The sequence below is a fragment of the Leopardus geoffroyi genome, chromosome E3 (assembly GCF_018350155.1).
Source record: "Leopardus geoffroyi isolate Oge1 chromosome E3, O.geoffroyi_Oge1_pat1.0, whole genome shotgun sequence".
NCBI classification, from domain to species: Eukaryota; Metazoa; Chordata; class Mammalia; order Carnivora; family Felidae; genus Leopardus; species Leopardus geoffroyi.
Genome location: NC_059340.1, coordinates 20,199,273 through 20,216,991, shown reverse-complemented (window position 1 = coordinate 20,216,991; position 17,719 = coordinate 20,199,273). Strand labels below are relative to the sequence as shown.

Here is a 17,719-nt window from a genome sequence, read left to right as displayed (position 1 = left end):
CCACCACAGCAAGCCCATCGGGCTGTCCTTGGCTGTGAGGATTCTGCCTCTACTCTAAGACCAGGAGCTCCTTGAGCCTAAGATGGGGTCAAATTACCCTCTGGGTCTCCAGCACTTCGCAGCCGGAGTGAGCACATCCTCTTACCTCACCTCCTTCCATTTTCCCTTCCTCAAGCCTCTCCAGCCAAGCTAGCCTTCAGACAATTACTCCAACATGCCACCCCAGGGCCTTTGCACTTGCCGTTTTCTCTCCCTGAACTAGTCTTCCCCCATATTCTGTTCAGGATCAGCTCAAACGTGTCTTCATCAGGGACACCTTTCAACCACCGACCCCGACTGGCCTAATAGGTCCCTCTCTGCTTTATTTTCTTCTCCGGACCTCTTGTCACCTGAAATATTTTATTCTCTTAGCATTCTTCCCTACTGCTTGGCTCCATTGGGGTTTTTATGGTGTCCAGTGGTTAGTGGTCTACGGAGCCTGGGCTCAAATCCCACACCTGCTGCACGCTTCTCACCAAGTTTCCCCTGTGTGCCTCAGTTTCCCCCTCCATAAAACGAGCGATAGTAATAGAGCTCCCTCCTAGGGTAGTTGTGAGAGTTAAATAAATTACTACATGCAGTGCCTCACAACAGAGCCTGCCAGATCTTACCAGCTATTGCCAGAAGAGTTGTTTCACTATCTAAATTCTTCGGGCCGCCGGCATAGGGCAGGCGCTCAGTAAACGCTGAAGGAACAAACGCACAGGGGCACCTCGCAGAAGCTGGGCCGCTGGGAAGGGGAGAGGGATGAAAGCCGCCCAACGCTGCAGCCCCACATGCACCTGCCCCTCTGCAACGCGAGGCTGGGGGCCGGAGCCGGGGCGTCATTCGGAGAGCCAGGGGGAAGCACTGCGGGGTTCTGGCGGGAGAGGCCGCGCGGGGGAGGAGGCGGGCCCGGGAGCCAGGCCCAGACAGTGGGCGGCCGGGAGGCACGGGGCGGGGCCTGCGGAGGGGCGGGGCGCAGGAAGCCGGGGCGGGCCGGCTCGCGCGCCCAGGAAAGCCCCGCGCGGCGCGGGCAGGACTGGCCGACCGGGGGTCCCCCACATCCCGCTCGGGCGCCGGCGCGGCGAATGGACCCGGGGCGCGCAGGTAGGACGCGGGCCCATGCGCGCGGCGGAGACGGGGGACCGGCCGGGGACGGGCTCGGCCGCCGGCGGGGTTCCAGGCGACGGGGACCCCCGGGCCGACCGGACCCCGTCGGGGGTCGCCCGGAGCCCGCTCCTCCCCGCGCCCCGAGCGGCGGCCGGCTCGGCCCGGGCGCCCCCGGGGGCGGCGGACGCGCGGAGCGGGGACCCCGGCGCGCCCCCCAAACTCGTGCTGGCCCGGAGACGCCAGCGGGGACGGCCCCTCGGGGACCCGGGGCCGTCGTGAGCGTGGGGTGAGGCGGGGCTCGGGCCATGCAGCGCCAGTGTCCCAGCGATCACCCCCTATCCCGCGCGCAGGAAATGGGTGAGGATTGGGGCGGAGGGGGGGAGGGGGAGTTCCGAAAACTGAACTTGGTTACCCGGTCGAGGCATCTGGGGAAACGCGGCCCTGTCGACTCCTTGTTCTCCTTACTTGAATGTTGGGTAGACCCCGTAACAATAGCGGTCATTTAACTGGACTCATTTTGTACAGATTCTGTCCTGAGCATTGAACGTATTCTGAGTTAAATCGCAAAATAACTGTTCTGGTCGGTGCCGTGTGTCCGTCCGTTTTTCAGAGGAGGACGCTGTGTGGCACAGGCAATTTAAATGACTTGCCCGAGGTGGACAACTGCCTGGAAAGGGTGCGGCAGGATTCGAACCCAGGCGGTTCTGACGCCAGAGCCTGTCGTGGTCCACCCGTCGGCAATATTTGTCAAACTACCCCATAAACGAATTATCCAAGGGATTTTATTAAAAGGCAGATTCCCGGCCTGTCTTCAGTGAGGTTCCGAGTCAGTAAATCTAGGAGTTTTAAAAACCCACAACATCTGGATTTCTTATATCAAGCAAGACTGGGGACCAAGCAACCCTCAGTGGTCCTGCTGCTGGGATTTGCGGATGGCTCCCCTGCCAGCACTCATCCCAGTGGGGTCCTAGCCTCTGCTCTTCCCCAGCTGCCTTCCAGGTTCCACCCCTGCTGCTCCTTCCCTAAGAGTGGCCTTTTAGAAGCCTGGGCATTTTCTGGGACATCAGTGCCTTGATTACAATCCTAAAGTCCGATGGGGAAACTGAGAGTGAGGTGTACCTCTGTCCAGGGTGTCCCCCCCAAGGTCAGGGGATTCCAGAGTCCTGCAAAGACCCCTCAAGAGCAGCTCACCTGCCCAGCAGTTACAGATGTGGATGCTGTGGTGTTGGCAGGGAGCAAGGGGTTGGGGGGGGGGCAACCTCCCTCAGCCATCCATTCATTAATCAGCACCTGCTGGGCTTCTACAGGACACTGCTCTAAATAGCACTGGTGTTTGCCTTTCGGGGGGGGGGGGGCTCGCGCAAGTAGGGGTGATCACCTGGCAGGGACAGGCTTCATGGAGCGGGGACCCCTGAGCCAGCCTTGGAAGAGGGGTGGGGGAGCTTGGCTGCGGGGAGAATGGGAGGGAAAGGCATGCTGAACACTGGGAGCAGCTGGGAGCAGCTGGGAGAGGCCTGAGGGAGAGGTGCTGGGGGAGGGGGAGGCAGCCAGACAGGGATGGGAAGGTGCGTCTGGCCACGTTGTGGAAGGCCTTGAATGCCACGCTGGAGTGTGGCCCAGTGCACTTCACCTCAGCCCGAGCCATAAAAATCACAACGCAGATTCCTGGGTGCCCCCGGATCCCTGAAGCCAAGGCTGGAGGGAGGCCTTGGGAAGGCAGCAGGGAGGGAAAACCACTTGTGAGTCAGGCACTCTGGTTACCACACGCCCAGTTACCAGCAGATCTGGGATCACCTGAAGATTTCCACATTCCGGGCAGCAGCTCAGTAACTGATGTGTTTTGTACCACACAGCAGGGCCAGGGAGGTGGTCCCCTAAGGCAGCCAGTTTCCAGATGCTCTGATTTAGCATCGCAGCTGAAATGCACTGTGGGAGAAGTGAGGAGAGGGCCTGTCCTGGACCCGTCCTCTCCCTCCACCCCTACTCCCCTACCCCCCAGAATGGAGGTGCTGCCCTCTGCCCTCAGCTGCCTTTGATGGCACCTGCAAGGGAGGCAGGGACAGAGCCCCCCGGGGTGCTTCACATGTGTCAAGCTGGGCTTTCACGAAGGCTAAGGGCATCATGTTTTATAAGATACTTAACAGTTTCCAAAACGTCGTACATCCACAACAAATGTTCATGACTGTTTTTACCCGTTAGGAAGTATAGCGTGGAGGTGACGAGCATGGACTCTGGAGCCAGGTTGCCGAGGTTCAAATGCTGGATTTCCAATTTACTAATTTCTCAGGACCTCAGTCTCCCCGTTTATGAAATTGCAGTGACTGCTTTATACCATTGTAGCAACGATTAAGTGAACGGATACATGTCGAGCCTCCAGAACAGTGCCTGGTACTGACTGAGCACTATGTATTTGTTAAATAAATAAAGGAACCCCATTGGATGGGATCGAATCGATCCATTTTGCCAGGGAGGAAACTGAGACCCAGAGATGTGTGCAGTGGCCTTGCCTAAGGCCATGTTATCTAGGGGCCACAGGGAAGGATTTGAATCTGCCTTTCTCCCCAGCCTGAGTTCTCTCCTGCTATGTCAGTTTGCTGAGGTTAGCAAGAGGGACATCTTTCTGAGCGTTCCACATGCCCAGTCACGTTTGGCCAGAATTCCCTTGGCTAGGCTACAAGACAGGCCAGTGGCTCGCCTGGCTGTGTATGAACTTGCCCTTTGCAAGACTGTGGACAGGAAGCCCAGGGGAGACTGAAGGCTCTTGCAGAGGCCAGGGCAACCAGCGTCACACAGGGCTGTCTCCCTGTTTTCTGACTGCCATCAAGTCATTCTGTTTCTCTGAGCAGGAGGCAGAGAGAAGGACACAGGCTTGCAGACAGGGGCCCCAGGTTCAGATCTGACCTTGCTATTTCCTATCTGTGTGATCATGAGGCACTTGCTTAACCTCTGCGAGCCTCGGTTTGCTTGTCACGAAAATGGGTATTGGGGGGTGTTCAGGGCATAGTTTTTACAGGCACCTTGCCCACGGCTCAGTGATGGTGGTTTCTCTTCTTAGTTAGGACAATCGCTTCTCCATATCCAGCACCTGGCTAGCTCATTCATGTCTTCAAATATTCATCAAGCACCTATATGTTCCAGGAGCTACTGACAGAGTATTGGACAAAGTCCTTGCTCTCCTAGGGTTTAAATTCTAGTTTGAAGACGAGCGATACACAACTAAGCAAACACATTCACATCTATCACCCTTATTGCTAATTCTGAACTCTGCAAGTTCTGAAAACCGACAAGGTTTTCCATCATTCAGTTGGAAGCAAGAACCGAGGGGAACTAATCAGGGGGTTCTTTGGTATGTTTGTTAATCCCCCTGGATGCCAACGCTTATGTTGAGAAATTGATGTGAGCGATGGGGTGGGGGGGGGAGGCTGAGAAATTGACGTGAGCGATTGGGGGGAGGGAGGGGGAAGTGCTGGACCCATGGGGGAGGGAGGCAGGGTGGGTGGTTATGCCTGGTGGGATTTTATCCTCAATGACCTGTCTATAATCTGAATTACTGTGACTTCTGAGACATGCCTGGTCCCCCGGGATTTCACACAAGAGGACAGGGACCTTCAGGACCCCGTCAGGACCGGGGAGGAAAACGAAAGCCGGGGGAGGGTGGACTTTGCGGGAGCCTCTCCTGAGGAGCCACGTTTAGGATGATGTGGGGCAGAGGCCCCAGGGAAGAATGGGCCGGGGGCGGGGAGGGTAGGGAACCCGCAGGGAAGGTCTCATCCACCCCACCAACCCCGCCTCCTGGCCCGCTGCTTGTCCCTGGCTCTGGGCGCGCAGTTCTGTCTAAACTCGCATGTCCTTGCCTTTCCAAGATGCGGCCGTGAGTCTGAGATTTCGGGTTTGGCTCTGACTGACTCATTCTCACCCACGGGGGCCCGTGTGGCATTTCCGAGTTTGCTTTAGAGATTCTGGGACATGTCTCAAGCAGGCCCGGGTGCCAGCCGGCTGGAGAGGATCAGCAGCGGGGCGGGCATCTGAGTCCTCCCTCCTCCCTCCTCCCTCCTCCAGGGACAGAGGAAGGAAGTGGGTCCGTGTGAGGGGAAGAGAGCGTGGCCTCCTGGGTTTGGTGTAACCCTTCCTAATATTAGCGGAAGGACTGTAGTTCTGAGCAGCGGGTTGATGAAGGGACTAACCACACACCTGAAAGTAACAGGTACACACACGTCTTGAGGGTCAGCACCAGGCTTCCACTGGCTCAGCAGACGTGTTAGGGACTGGGGACACAGCAGTGAATGACACAGAAACGAGAGCCCTCTTAGAGCTGACAGTCTAGCGAGGGAGGTGACTTTTGAGGTGAGACCTGAGGTAAAAAGGCACATGGACATCCCGAGAGTGATTCCAGCAGCAGGAACAGCAGGTGCAAAGGCCCTGAGGTAGGAACAGGCTTGGTGCGTCTGACCCACAAGGAAGCTGATGTGGTGGTATGGAAATGAGCCAGACACCGAGGGGGTAGGAGCATAGGTCAGGGAGGAAAACGGGAACCAGATCCCTGCAGTGTCTTGTTCACCTTGTAAAGTAACCTTCCCAAGTAGGAACTGCTCTTATCTAGACTCTGCTGATGAAGAAACAGGCACTGAATAGTTGAGTAACTTGTCCAGGGTCACACGGGTGGCAGCGCAGGGCCGTGAACCCAGCAGCTCCAGCATCTGCAGTCTTTACCACGGTGTTTAAACACCTGGATGTGGTCAGGCCCGGGTTGGTGTTACGGGTGATTCGATCATCATGCAGATTGTTGTACAGATCATTCTGCCAATGAGCACGTTCCCGGCCTGTGACCGTGAGTGTGACATCCACCACAGCACAGAGCACACAGTGAGGATCAGGCACGGCACTGGGTGAACACGGGTAGATGAGTGGGCGCCGCCCCGTTTCCCCGAGGAGGAAACTGAGGCTCTGGGAAAGTGGCCGATCTGGGTGGCACAGCTCCAAGGGGGCAGAGTCTGGATTCAGACCCACGGCTGCTGACCTGGGAGCCTATGCATTTAACCGCTGTTCTGAGCCATACAGCCCAAGGAGTAGAGAACTACGTTTCACGGTCAGAAATGAGGGGAGCACAGGGCCCTGAGGTTTTCCTGAAGGAGTCAGGAAAGCGTTCTGCCTTTTCAAAAGAGGAAACGGAATCTCTCTGGAGAGGGGAGACACTAGATCTCCGGACGGGCAGTCCTCCAGGCTCTTGGAGCCTTAGCCTCTTGACGATCTTGCCCCTGGCCATAGAGCACGGGCCTTCGGGAAGGCAGATGCTCGTAGCTGGGCAGCTCTAACTGGGAGGAAATCTTTCCTGAGAGTTAGCCAAACTAACTTTCCGGTGACATTCACTTTGTGACTCTGGTTCTGCCCCCTTGGAGGTAGTAACCAGCTCCCTCCAACCTGAGTCCAATATTTCTCTTATTCAGACTACACAGGTATAGTCCTTTCAACTGCTCTTCCTGACTCAAGGAATTGTAGAGAATTCAGCCTGGCTTTAGACATGAACAGATTCATCAAAGTCTCACATAAAACCCATTGCTTCCCCCAGTGTCTGCCCAGTCACAGAGGAGGAAGACTGTCACATCCTTGGATTTGGACCCATATCTTTGTTGATACAACCTGCAATCATACTTTATAGTGACCACATCCCGCTTGGAGCATACATTGGGCTTGCCAGCTAAAACCTCCAGATCTCTCTTCTGCACGAGCTGCTGTCTGTCAAAGTATATTCCGTTATGAGACTCCTTATTTGAGGCTAGCACTTGTTTTTTAGTCTTTCTTGTTTTCTAGTAAATCTACTTCAGGCTAAGAGGCTATAATTTTTTTTTCTTTGAGTACTCCTTTGGCTTCATTTCACAGGTCTTGTGACACAATGCAAAAATAATTTAGTTTCCCTTTTGATTAAAAGTGTTATGCACTTCAAACGTTTTTAAAGATGAATGGATTTTTTTTTGAAGTTATCCTTGTATTCTTGGAGTCTCAATTTGTTGCATTATGGTCAGTATTTATGGCTTTTATGAAATCAATGATGGAGAATTTGTGAAGATCTTTGTAAGATTCTCTGGTTAGTTTCTTTTGTATGTTCCACTTGTCTTTGAAAGGATGTATATTTTCTGGTGGGTGTGGAGGTTTTTGTTTTGTTTTTAATGTTTATTTATTTTTGAAAGAGAGAGAGTGCAAGTGGGGGAGGGGCAGAGAGAGAGAGAGAGGGAGGGACCAAAGATCTGAAGCAGTCTCCGCAGTGACAACAGAGAGCCCGATGTGGGGCTTGAACTCACAAACCATGAGGTCATGACCTGAGCTGAAATCCAGAGCCTGAGGCTCAACCGACTGAGCCACCCAGGCTCCCCAAGGTGGGTGTAACGTTTCAGAAATAGAGCTCTTAGATCAATTTTGCTAATTACATCACTCATGTTTTCTATGTTTTTGTGTGTTTTTCTCTCTCTGACTTATCTCCCGCTCTGATAAAGGATCTACTCATTTCACCTTGACCTTTTCTTGCTTGTTTTTTTGCTTTATTTTCAAAGCTGTGTTGTTCAGTGCGTATAAAAACAAAACATGAATAGAAGAAGGGTTCATGATATTTATTCCTTCTGGTGAATTGCTCCTTGGATCAGTATAAAAGAGCCACCTTTCTCTCTTTTAATACTTTGCTGTCTTGAATTTATTTTATTCAGTGTTCCTTCATTCCCGTACCTCTTATCTTTATGCGCATTGGTCTCTTGACCAATTCTCTGTCTTCTTTTCTTCAACACTAAAGTTGAAGGACTTTTCTAGGAATTTTCTTTGACTACAGTCTTGTAGCCACATAAATTAAAAATAATTATATATATATATGTGCGTGTATATATATATATATATATATATATATACACGCACATATATATTACCTCTCAGACTCAGCTCTGTAACCCACTTGCTGCATAATTTGGGGCAAGTCCTTTTGCCTGTTTACCTTAATTGCCTCATCTGTAAAATGGGGACATGACTCACTTGGCCTCTCCTCTCGGGTTTCTGTAAAAATAATGAGAGTGGAGAATAGAAAAGTTGCTGCCTACATCCCTACGAGTTAGTCACTGGGTGTGAATATGGGCCGGCTTTCCAGACAGTGAGAAGAGGGAGGGACGGAGAGGGAGGGAGGAGGAGGGAGGACCGTGCCAGAGCCCTGAGGGTGAAGGCCGACTTCACGGTGGCCCCCCCTGGTTGGCTGCCTGGGCTGTTCACAGATCCACGAGTAAGACAAGTCTCTGGCCTGGAGGGGCTTCTGGTCTGGAAGAAGGTGCAGCTCACTGCTCATGGGACAGAGGGACAGGCAGGGAAGGGCTGAGGAAGGAGCGGGGTTTGAGTAGCAGTGTCCCAAGGGGGTGGCTTAGGAGGTGGGCACTGAGAGGAGAGTCTGGGGCACATTTGGGGATGGGTGGGGGGCAGCGCTGGGAGGGCGCAAGGTTGGTAAGGACCGCTCTTGGGCTCTTCGTCCTCCCCTACGAAGGAGGAAGGCAGGGGGCTTGCAGAATTTGGAGGATCCTTGACACCAAAGAGCAGGCAAAGCTGGGTCTCCAGCCCCACCCCTTCCTCGTCACCATAACAACCACATCCCATAATGAATAAGAGGAACTAGGGACAGAAGGGAGGGAAAGGTAGCGACCTTACACCTTCAGGGGTGGGGGTGGGGCCGGGGCACCAGGAGGCTGGGGGGGCGTCTTGCCTCTTGTTGGGGGCGTCTCAAGACACCCACCCACCCCAGATGATGCCAGCTGGTCGTCGGAAGCCAAAGGGAGACAGACCATAGATGTGTGGTGTGGTTTTTGAAAACGGAACTCTTTTCCAACGTTTAAAAATCAGGAAAATATGCATAGAAATCTGGATTTCTAGCTTCTTTTGAAAAATCAGGAGACCTAGCAGTGCCCAGGCCTTCGCTGATGTGGCAAAAAGCGGCTGACACAGAGTGACGGCTGCCCTTTAGGGCTGGGCCTGTGCCTGCCCGCTGCGGCTTTTCCCTTCTGTGCCATTGAGGTCTTGGGTCTGTGATCCCTTAGACACCTGGGTCGTCTGGGGCAGGCGGCTGTGAGCTGTGCGACACCCCCCCCCCCCCACCGAGATAGTGAGTGACGAAGCAGGTAGGCTGAAGTCGGAGGCCCCTATAAAGGCTGGGGAGTGGACTGCGGGGTCTTTGAGGACCCTCGTGGCCCTGAGCATGGATGGGCTGAGACGTTTGCGGCCGTGCCCCCTCAGCCCGGATCGCACACCCGTTCACCCATCTTTTTGCCTTTTCCTCCTTAGTGAGCTTACACGCAGGCCGGTGCACAGCTTCGTGCATTTTCCCAAAGCGTGCACTTGCGTGTGTAACCCAGCTTGACCGGCCCCCCAGAAGGTTCCCTCCTGCCTGCCCCGCCAAAGACACTTCCCTGACTTCTGACCCCAGGATCAAGGGCTCTCTCCTTTGGAACTTGATGTAAATGGAATCAGTTTTGCCCTTTGGAACCCGGCTTCCTCCATTCAGTTCGCGCCCCTGAGACCTGACCACGGTTGTCATGGCAGCTGTCGCTACTCAGGGTCTCGGAGCGTTTCCTTGGTGCTTGAAGATGGGCTTTTGCCACCTGCTCCATCAACGCTGTCCCCAGTGCCTCTTCCAGCCCGCTGTGGTCTCTCCGTCCCCTTGTGCGACCAGCGAGGCAAGTGGTTCTGTCCTCACATCACAGACGAGGAGACTGATGCTCTGAGAGGATTGCTTGCCTAGGCCTGTCAGCCGGGCAGGGCGGGGCCTGCACACTTAGGCCCAGAGTTATGCTTCTGTGTGTCAGATGCTCTGAGGTCGCTGCCCACGTGGGCGGCCCCACGCGTCCGTGTGTCCCTCACCGTGCCAGGAACAATATTGGCGCAGGGCAGGGTGGACAGCAGGATGGACTCCAGGGAGCGACCTCTGCCCCCAGCACCTGTCTGCAGGCAGAAAGTGAACAGGGAGATCCTGCCTGTGCTGACGTGCTACCTACCGGCTGTGGCTTTGCCCAGGGGGCAAAGTCCTGGTCACTGTTGAGACAAGTTCACAGATGAGGGCTGGGCAAACAGGGACAGAAGCCAAGTTCCAGCTCACTCGCTTCCTGCCTGGTCACCTTGGATGATCCCTGAACGCCTCTGAGCCTCGGCTTCCCTCTCTCTGCGGTTCTTAGGCAGGTTCCTGGGCCTCTGGGTGTCAGTTTCCCCCGTGTCTGCCGTGGGGATGATACTCACCGCACCTGCCATGTTCCTCGGGTTGCTGTTAGGGTTAAATGAGTTGCTGAAGTTGTAAGTGCACGACAGTCTGCTATGACCAAGGCTGTGGCCGGTCAGTTTGGGGGGTGGGGTGGCCCCCATGGGCAGAAGGGCCCAGGGCATGGCCTCTAATGGCTGGAGGAACTGGGGACACACAGGGGCAATCATGGTGACTTCTGCGGACCTCGGGAAGCAGGCCCGCTGGGAGCCGTGACTGTCCCTAAGACCAGCAAAATCTAATCAGCATCTTGGGGCCAGATGTCATAATCATGGTAATGCCCCAATTACCCGCATTCTGCAGTCACTTCCCCCGGGGTGGCCAAGATCGGTGCCTGCATTAAGGTATTTAAGGAAATTCGGAGCCAGAATTGGTCAGTGTTTATCTAGCTGTGAGAGGTGGAAAATTCCAGCTTGTGGAGCTGTGTCCCTGCTTTCGTGAGGGATGGCCGTCCAGGCCCTCCTGCACTCAGCACATACCCGTGGCCCCTCTGCTGTGTGCCGAGCAGTGTATTATTGGCTCTGGGGTCCCAGCAGTGAACAGGGTGGACACAGCCTCGGGTCCCGCGGGAGCTGGGGTACCGGTGGGGCCCTTGGACGAGGTACAGGACGTGTGTGCATGTGGTGAGCCTCAAGGGATAAGTGCTAAACAGAGAAATGGCCTTGCAAGTGACGGGGGTCAGCTGCCGTTCCTGATTCTGTGGCATCTGGACACGGGGCCCGTAGGCTCAGCCTCTTCCCTGGGGCCTCCAGGGCCTTCTGAGGTCCAGCCTCCCCTGGGTTCCCACTGGCAGCTTGGGACAGCCAGCACGAGTGTCCCCACTGCCATAAAGTGGCCAGCCTGTCCCCAAGATGGTGCCCCCTCCAGCGGGTCTGGCCCAGCCATGTCCTGTGAAGGAGGTCCACAGTCTCCAACCCTCTCCTGTCCCCCTCAGACAAGGCCTTCCCTAACTCTGTGCAACCCCGTGGGTTCCGACACGGCTAATGACCTTCAGGCCTGTCTCCAGCCCAAGCCTACCTTCTGAGCTCCAGGCCAGTAGAATGTATTGCCTCCGTGGGGCGCCTGGGGGGCTCGGTCAGTGTAGCCTCTGACTTCAGCTCAGGTCATGATCTCACTCCTTGTGAGTTCGAGCCCCACATCGGGCTCTGTGCTGACAGCTCGGAGCCTGGAGCCTGTTTTGGATTCTGTGTCTCCCTCTCTCTCTGCCCCTCCCCCGTTCATGCTGTGTCTTTCTCTGTCTCAAAAATAAACATTAAAAAAAATTAAAAAAAAAAAAAAAAGGATATATTGCCTCCCGGACTGGATGCCCACTCCCCACCACCTGCTTCGACTCCCCGTGTCCCTGGCATGGGGGGCGCGTGATCTTCCTGGCGCCCACTGCCAGCCATCGGCAAGTTCACCACCCTTACCTCCCGTGCAGGGCTGAGTCTGCCCCTCGTCTCCAGCAGCACCCAGCACGCCCCTCAGCCCAGCCACCTCGGCCTTGAACCTTCTCCACACCGAAGGTGGAGTGGACTTTCTGGCAGGTACACCTGCTCCTGCCCTGCCTAACAGCCTTCAGTGGCTCCCCGTTGCACTGGGGAAGGATGGGGTCTGAATCACGCACTGTGCCTGGTTGGCAGTGTTGTCTTCTGGCCCCACTGACCTCTCCTTCTGTCCGTCCCTGCAGCCCACGGCCTATCTTGCGGGGTGGGGGATGGGCCATGCCCTCCATCCTCCCTGGCTCTTCACTCATTCGTCACTCGTCCCTTCCCCCGTCTCTTTCCTTCTCCCGAGACTGCTCAGGATCAAAAATGGGCTTCATTATTGTCACCCCCTCACAGTGAGGACTTAGAGCATCTAGAACAGTGGCTGGCACTGGGGGAGCACCGTGTAAGTGGAGAAATAAGAACAAGGTGGAAGACGCAGGGTTGCTTGCTGAGGGGGTACCCTGCACCGGCCGCCGGGCTTGGCCTTCTGCTTACAGGGGACGCGACGTGGCCCGCCCTCACGGAGTCCACGGCGCCTCCCGTGCGTGGGAAGGTCTTCCTCCCTCTGCACACGGCACCCCTGCCCTCCCCTGGGGGGTCCCTCTAGGGACACTTGACCCTCAAGGACCAGCGTGGATCCTCCCTGACGGCTGCCTGCCGACAGACAGCCTCGTCGTACCTTTCCTGATGCTGTTCCCACAGCCCCTCTGCAGGCCTGCTTCCCGCATGGGTCCCTCCCACACTGCGTGGCATCCTGACGAGACCAGATCTAGCCTTTTTGACGGCTCCCTTCTCTCGGCAAAGTCTGTGCGGTCAGCAAATGCTGTCGGCTGTGCCCTCGACAGATCTAGAATCCAGCCCCTTCCCGGCACCTGCTGCCTGGACCAGCACAGGAGGCTCCTCACCGGTACCTGCTTCTGCCCTTCACCCCGTGGGCCCTGCAGACCACATAAGCGGAGAGATGGCTTGAAACGTCTCATAGCGTCACATCTCTGCTCAAAAACCTCCAGTGACTTATCTTCTCAAGTACTTGTCAGAGGGAGGAAGTGAATGAGCGAATGCATGAATGGCTTCTCCCGCGTCTGCGGTCGCCGGCACGTAGTAGGCGCTTAGTAACACCCGCCGTGAGAATACACGCGGGCAAGGGCTGGGAGCTCCGTTGGCCAAGGTGGCGGGTTCTTGCCTCCAGCAGTAGTGGAGGCAGCCTGCCGTCACCCCTCACTCCGCTTTCAGTCTTGGGGCCCTGGCCTGGCCCGCCTTGCCGGCCAGGCGGGGCTGCTGACGCGGCTGCCGGTTCCGGGAACCTCTGCCGGGCAGCGCTTCTGGGAAGGCGACCGCTGGGAGGAGAAGTGTGCCCCTGGCTCCCCGCCAGACTGGCCTAGCTGTCCCGGAGGCCAGAGGAAGCTCCAGGCTGGCTTAAGACTGTGGAGTTTCAGGGGCCGGTGGCTCCCCCCCCCAGGGAGGCCACCGTCAGCCCCTGTTGTCATTGGCTTCCTCTTCACATGCGTTCGCTCCTCATGGGACTGGCTGCATCCTGTCTGCCCGTCCAGCCCCCCTTCGAGCCGGTTTGCGGTCAAGAGAGGAAAGAGGAGCCGGTGTGGGCGGCCTTGCAACCCTTTTGGGCTCAGGAAGAGCCTGCCCGGTCACTGCCTGACTGCCACTGGCCTTGACATTTCAAGACTCTCCACTCCCCTCCTCCCCAACAGAAAGAGCGAGTTAAGTGTATTTCACTGCCAGCAGGAGGGTTTTCCCACTCAGAGCACTTCTGACCCCTTCCTGGCTCAGGCTTTCACTAAGTGCTGCTTCCTACCTCCCTGACCTTGGTTTTGTCACTTGCCCGTCTCTAGGCCTCAGTTTGGGCCATAACACCGCATTCCCAGGGTGGCAGGAATGGCATTTCAAGAGGCGGCAAAAACAAGTGGTCAGGCACGTGGCTTCTGGAGTGAGGCTGCCTGGGTTCAAATCCTAACTGTGTAACTTCTCTGTGCCTCTGTCTCCTCCTGTGTAAAATGGGGGTTTCAATGGCAGCCTGCCTTATACAGGTGTATGCATAGCAATCATCATAAGCAACAGCTCGGCACCCCGTGTTTGAAAGTAGATTACAGAATCTGTCATTCTTGATTTTTAGCCACTCATTTAATAGATGTTTATTGAGCATATACTATGTATGTGTCAGGCACGATTCAGGTCCTGGGGGCAAAACAATGACCATAAAGCTCTGTCCTCATGGGGCTTGCCTTCTGATGGGGTGTGTGGGGCAGGGGGGGACAAACAATACATATATAGACAAATAATTTAAATGTTATGGGTGATCCTCTACACTCAGAACATTGCGAACTAGCAGCAGAATGAGAGCGGCTGTTTCATGTTTTGCCAACGTGGAATAGTTCTTGGGTGAATAATTTATGCCCTTTGCCTGTTTTTCTTAAAGGGATGTTTGTCTTACTGATTTGTAAGGTCTCTTTATACGAAGGTCATTAGCTGTCTACAATGTAGATTGCTATCTTTGTCTAGTCTTTGCTTGCTTTTTTATTTTTTATTTTTTTTTAAATCTGAGAGAGGGGAGGGTGGAGAGAGGTAGAGGCAGAGAGAGAGAGAGAGAATCTTAAGCAGGCTCCACACTCAGCACGGAGCCCCAACACAGGGCTCGATCCCACAGTCCTGGGATCATGACCTGAGCTGAAATCAGGAGTCAACGCCCTGAGCCCCCGAGGAATCCTGCTTTTTTTTTTTTTTTTTTTTTTTTTTTAGTGGTGCATTTTGAACTGGGGAAGTTGAAAACATTTTTGCAGTCAGATCTCTCAGTCTTTGCCGGCTACATTCTGAAATAAACATTCACACGTGTAGCCTCAGTGATACGAACAGAGATGGTGATAAGTGTAGGACAGAAATAAACAGGGTGTTGTGATGAGCAGTTAACGGGGGGCACCCTCAGTGGGTAGGGTTTCTGGGTGTAAAGGCTGTGAGGGAGAAGAGGGCTTAGGAGTGCGTCAAGGTGCTCGGAGGCCAGTGGGACCAAAGCCTCGTGGGGGACGGGGACAGGGTGGGAGGGAACGGCGGATGTGTACCGGGCCAGATCATCAGGGGGCTTAAGGTTTTGTTTGGTTGGTTTTGGTTTTGGTTTTTGCATTTTCTTACACTTCTTATTTTAAGGTGATTGTAGACTCACACACAGTTGTAAGAAATTACAGAGTCAGTTTCTGCCCAAGAGTGCCGTCTCACAAAACACAATAGCCTAACCGGGATATTGACATTGATGGGATCCACTGAGCACCCCTGTTTTCCTTGTACCCATTTGCGTGTGTTTGGTTCTGAGGAGTTTTACCCCGTGTGCAGGTTTGTATCGCCAGCACAGCAGCCGCGACTCGAGGAGCCCCGTGTTGCCTTTTATAGCCACATGGACCTCCCTTCCTACCCGCCGCCGCCTGTGAATCTGTTCTCCATTTCCATAATTTTGTCATTTCAAGAATGTTACATAAATGGAATCACACAGGGTGTACCCTTTTGGATTGGCTGTTTTTACTCCCGGGCTTGGGTTGAATGCTGAGTCAGAGATGCTCCTCTTGGATGGGCCATGAACTCCAGGCATCCCTGTCCCTGGGCGAAGACACCCTTTGGGAGCCAGAGGCTAACGAAGGGCTTGATCAGGCAGTTCATGGCCTGGTTTCTGATGGTGAAATTAACTCTGCTGGGGCGCCTGAGGGGGGCTCAGCAGGTTAAGCGTCTGACTTTGGCTCGGGTCATGATCTCATGGTTTGTGGGTTTGAGCCCCGCATCGGGCTCTGTGTTGACAGCTCGGAGCCTGAAGCCCGCTTTGGATTCTGTGTTTCCCTCTCTCTCTCTCCCTCTGCCTCTCTCCCACCCTCTCTCTCTCTCAAAAATAAATAAACTTAAAAAAAAAATGATTCTGCCTGCAGTGTGGCGAAGAAACGAGGTGACTCATGTTTACAGTAACTGCTAACTCCTTGCCGCCCGCCCTGCCCCTGCCCCTGCCCCATCATTCTCTCAGCCCCAGACTAGCCCTTTGGAAAATCTTGCCACAACCCTGTTCAGAGACCCTTAAGGGGCACCTGGGTGGCTGTCAGTTATGCGTCTGACTTTGGCTCAGGTCATGATCTCGAGGTCCGTGACTTCGAGCCCCGCGCCGAGCTCTGTGCTGACAGCTCAGAGCCTGGAGCCTGCTTCGGATTCTGTGTCTCCCTCTCTCTCTGCCCCTCCCCCACTCATGCTCTGCCCACCCCCCTCTGTTTCTGTCTCTCAAAATAAACTTAAAAGAAATTTAATTCAAAGACCCTTAAAAACCACTCATTGCCTAGAGGAGGGGTCTTTGGCCTGGAGCCCTTAGCCTGGGCTGTGGGGGAGCTGTGAGCCCCTAAAATGGGATGCAAAATGTAACGTGTGCACTTTTCGAGAAGGAGGGTTTGGAGTTTGCATCACATATTCAGACGGATCGGTGATCTCCAAAACATTAAGGACTGTGCCTTCCAGACAGAGATAGTGGTTAGGAGCTGAGGCCCCCGAACCTGACGGCCCCTGTTCAGATCTCGTGACCTCCACGGCTCTGCACCCTCAGACAAGTCACTTACTCCTTCTGTGCTTTGGTTGCCTCATCTAAAAATGGGGGAAAGAATGAATAACCTACTTCGTAGGGCTGTGTTGAGTATTGAATGAATTAATCAAAGTGCTGTGTTCACAGGGAAACTTGGCACGTGGGAAATATTGTATGTTTGTTAAGTGAATCATGAGCCTATAGGGTGTAGGGGGGCAGAACCTTTAGGCAAAAACTTCCTAGGCCCTCTGGGATTTTCAAGCCCTCTCTGTGTCAGTTATCAATCATCCTCTAGACAAGCTTCAGATCAGCAGGGTTTCTTCCAAAGGGATACACAGGTGTGGTTGGGCACTGTCCCCTCCCTTGTCCTGGCTTTCATATCTCTGTTAATATGACTTTCACTGTCTTTTTTTTTTTTTTTTTTTTTTTTAAGGTGCTGCTTCACCTTCGGCGCGTGGGGCATTTGTAGACATCAAAAGCCCTGAGTCTTTTCTGCTGTTTCTGGTTCTTCGCTTGGGCAGTTGATGTTAGAAATTGACAGGGGCGTTGGGTGGCTCAGTCGGTTAAGCGTCCAACTTTATCTCAGGTCGTGATCTTGCGGCTTGTGAGTTCAAGCCCCGAGTCTGGGTCTGTGCTGACATCTAGGAGCCTGGAGCCTGCTTCAGATTCTGTGTCTCCTTCTCTCTCTGCCCCTCCCCTGCTCACGCTCTCTCTTTCCTTCAAAAACAAATAAACATTAAAACATTTTAAAAAGAAAGAAAGAAAGAAATTGGCAAGCAGGGGGGCCAGCTCTTCCTGGCTTATTTCATTCACCCAGTTGAGCCCTTTCTGCAGTCCTGGGAGAAGGTGAAGGCACTGATAATGCCAGAATGAACTTCGGGCTCAGAGGCCAATAGACTGGCTTCTGACTCTAGCGCTCCCCTCTTGCCAGCTGTGGGACCTGACGGGCAAGCTATTTGACCTCTTTGGCCTCAGTTTCCTCAGGCAGAAGTAACCGCCCATGTAGCAGGGCTCTTGGGCAGATTCAATAAGGTAATGTTCCTAACGCACTCAGCTAAGTGCCAGGCACAATGTGAGCACTTGACAAGAGGGGTTGTGTTTACACAAATCTTTGGCTCGATCTAAGGAAACCGTTTCCAGTCTCAGTTCTGCTCAGCCATGAGCTGGAGGTGAGCGTCCTGCGTGGAGGAGTGCAAACGGACGCGGGGCTGCAGCCTGTCGGAGGGAGGATACACTGTGCGTGGCATCCCTATTTGGGTTGACAGTTGGGTCAGGGGTTGCCTGCCGGCTCGGAGGGTCAGGAAT

General features: G+C 54.4%; 1 protein-coding gene across 4 annotated transcripts in view; it reads left to right on the top strand.

The window, feature by feature from the left end:
- The first annotated feature begins 982 nt into the window (after window positions 1–982).
- Window positions 983–17,719, top strand: part of IL4R (interleukin 4 receptor) — a 40,789-nt gene continuing 24,052 nt past the window's right edge. Inside the window, exon 1 of one of the 4 annotated variants that reach the window (XM_045459867.1) lies at window positions 983–1,128. The gene's annotated coding sequence lies outside the window, so the exon portion shown is untranslated. The remainder of the gene's footprint in view (window positions 1,129–17,719) is intronic. The other 3 variants (XM_045459869.1, XM_045459870.1, XM_045459868.1) reach the window with 3 other exon arrangements.